This window comes from Hipposideros armiger, unplaced genomic scaffold (genome assembly GCF_001890085.2).
Source record: "Hipposideros armiger isolate ML-2016 unplaced genomic scaffold, ASM189008v1 scaffold_695, whole genome shotgun sequence".
NCBI lineage: Eukaryota > Metazoa > Chordata > Mammalia > Chiroptera > Hipposideridae > Hipposideros > Hipposideros armiger.
The window spans coordinates 1,126,037-1,129,292 of NW_017732045.1; the positions used below are offsets into that span (position 1 = coordinate 1,126,037).

The 3,256-nt window shown below is 45.8% G+C and overlaps 1 pseudogene; it reads right to left on the reverse strand.

Annotated features, from left to right (window-relative positions):
* Positions 1–1,680: 1,680 nt before the first annotated feature.
* LOC109373240 (heterogeneous nuclear ribonucleoprotein A1-like) lies at positions 1,681–2,643 on the reverse strand (annotated as a pseudogene).
* Positions 2,644–3,256: the final 613 nt, after the last annotated feature.

Here is a 3,256-nt window from a genome sequence, read left to right on the forward strand (position 1 = left end):
GCAGTGGTTCTCAACCTTCCTAATGCCTTAATACAGTTCTTCATGTTGTGGTGACCCCCAACCATAAAATTATTTTCGTTGCTACTCTATAACTGTAATTTTACTACTGTTATGAATCGTATTGTAAATATCTTTTTGTTTTCCAATGGTCTTAGGCGACCCCTGTGAAAGGGTCATTCGACCCCCAAAGGGGTCGCGACCCACAGGTTGAGAACCGCTGATCTAGAGCAAGACCAGTGGATGAAAAAGGGGGTTCTATGGAAAGGAAGCTCACAGGATGATCTGATCATAAATTCCTAACTGGGCAGGTCATGGTGGGGAGTCACACTCCAGGCATAGAACTTCTTTAGTTAAAGGTTCATCTTTGCCTTAAGCAAGCCCTGCCCACTCTTTCTGTGCACCTATGTTAACACATCTTTGAAATGCCCCCTTGCAGACTCCTCCTTCTAATACGTGACCGCCCTTTCAGACCTCTGCTTCTAAAGCATGAGAGTACACGATCTTAACTATCCTGTAATCTGATCCCTGCCTTGCTTTCTCCCAACTTTATGTAATCTTCCTTACATTCCCTCCTTAATTTCAAATGCATAAAAGAAACCGTGGAACTGTTATTCTCTGGAGCATTTCAGATCTTGCTCCCCAGCGTATGTCCTCAGTTTTGGCTCAAATGAACTCTTATAAAATTCTCTACAGGTTTGGACATTTCTTACGTTGATGGACCAAATGATTCCTACATTCTCTCGAGACTTTATACTATGGCCATGAGTTAATTTTCCATATATATTATCGAATCTCATCTAGTAAGGTACTATGGGAATGTAGATTTATTTTAAAAAATCCTCAGACCTCACTGTTTTCTTATGTACCTTGAGTTTCCCAATGGCCCACGGCCATCTGCTGAGAGAACTGTGTGCATGGGGAACAGATGGATTCCCAGGAGACCCTGCTTTTCTAGGGAAGTAGCCAGCTGAAGAAGGCAGGTGGCTTATGGGAGGCTGGCAAGGAATGGTCAAGTCACCTGGACATGCTCCTAGGTCCTGGTGCATTGCTGGCGAGTAGTAGTGTCTTGGGGTATAGCAGTCCTGAAAGATCCCCCAGTTTTCCCCGGGGGGAATTCCATCAATGTTGCCCATAGGAAAAGCTGTAAGAAAATCCAAGACAAATGCAGTGGAGCCCTCACGATGGGATTAGTGCCCTTATAAGAAGACAAAGAGACTCTCATCAGGAACCAAATTGGCCAGCATATTGATCTTGGACTTCCAATCCCCAAAACCAAGAAAAATAAATATAACTTGTTGTTTAGGCCGCTCAGCCTATGGTGTTTTTGTTTGTTTGTTTGTTTTAAAAAGACACATTTATTCAGCGTCATGATCAGACTTTTACATTTAGCAATCAATAGCATGGGTGCAAAAAAAAAATCTACATTAAAACCCTTTGTTGGAATGCTTTACACTTTTCACAGAACAGAAACTAAAATAACCTGTTATACAATTAGTCACAAATACAGTCCTCGAGTTTTTTGTCCATACACATGAGAATTGTCTAAAACATGGCTTCTTTGTAGCAGCCAGGCCCTGCCACCACTGTGCTTGGCTGAGTCCACAAATCTGTTGTAGCCTGTAGCTTCCCTGTCACTTCTCTGGCTCTCCTTTCCCGCTAAGCTTTGTTCCCTGGCAGTAATTAAAACCTTCTGCCTCTGCCACAGCTACTGCTGCTGCTGGAACTGCCACAGCACAGCCACCTTGGTTTCATGGTTTGGCAAAGTATTGGCCTCCACCACCATAGGGGCCAGAGCTTCTGCCTCCAAAGTTTCCTCCTTTCATGGGTCCAAAATTTGAAGACTGATTGTTGTAATTGCCAAAATCATTGCAGCTTCCACCACCTCCAAAATTGCTTCCATCATTATCAAATCCATTGTAGCCATCCCCACTGCCACCATATCCTCCACCACCACGACTGCCACCAAAGCCACCTCGACCACTGAAGTTTCCTCCATGACCAAAGTTGTCATCATCCCCACCAAAACCACCTCCTCAACCACCATTGAAGTTTCCAGAACCACTTTGACCTCTGGCTGGATGAAGCACTAGTCATCTCTCGCTTAGGGCTTTCCTTACTTCACAGTTGTGGCCATTCACAGGGTGGTGTTTCTGAATGACAGTCTTGTCCACAGAGTCATGGTCATCAAAGGTTACAAAAGCAAAGCCTGTCTTCTTGCCACTGCCTCGGTTATTCATGATTTCAGTCACTTCAATGTTCCCACACTGTTCAAAGTCATCTCTTAGGTGATGTTCTTCAGTGTCTTCTTCGATACCACCCACAAAAAACTTTCACCATTAAGTGGGCACCAGGCCTTTGAGAATCTTCTCTTGAGACAGCCCACTTTGGTTCCACAACTCTTCCATCCACCTTGTGTGGCCTTGCCTTCCTGACTGCATCCACCTCCTCCACAGTGGCATAGGTGACAAGCCCAAAGCCTCTGGAGTGCTTGGTGTTTGGGTCTCTCATCCCCACATGGTCTGTGAGCGTTCCCCATTGCTCAAAATGGCTCCTCAGACTCTCATCTGTTGTTTCAAAGATCAAACCTCTGATGAAGAGCTTCCACAGCTGTTCAGGCTCTTTGGGAGACTCTGACTTAGACATGACGACCTCGGGAGGGGAGACTTTAACAATGCTCACTCGGCAGCGTCCACCGACAGAAAGGCTACGGTGTTTTGTTATAGCAGCCCAAGCAGTCTTAGACAGCATGGTTTTAACATAACTGAATTTTCCAGGGATGTAATCTGCTGTGTAAACTGAAGAAAGATTGTACTTTGTTTTGTTCAGAATTTTACCCCCAGGTCTTCTCCATTTTGGAAAACCGCATGCCGACACCACCACTCGTGATAGGTCATGCCTGTATCAGACTGCAGGACAGCTGTGGCATTTGTGGTGAGTCTAGGGCAGGAAACTAGCATGATCCACTGAACAGGTTACTTAGTCCTCTCCTGGCTGTAGCTAGGGAAGACGTGAAGAAGGCGAGACTGGAACTGTGGACAGCAGCGTGGAGGCCCTTGCAACAGCTCAAATGTGGTGGAGGCCCGGGGTCAGGACGATGGTGGGCGGGATGGGGAGGAATATTTAGGAAGATGAATAAATAGGACTTGGTGCTGTATGGCTGTGTGGAGGTAGGGTTACATGAGGAGTCCAGGGAAACTCCCAGTATCCTGGGTTAGGCATCTGTTAGGTGGTGATACCATTTTCTAGGATGGTGTGT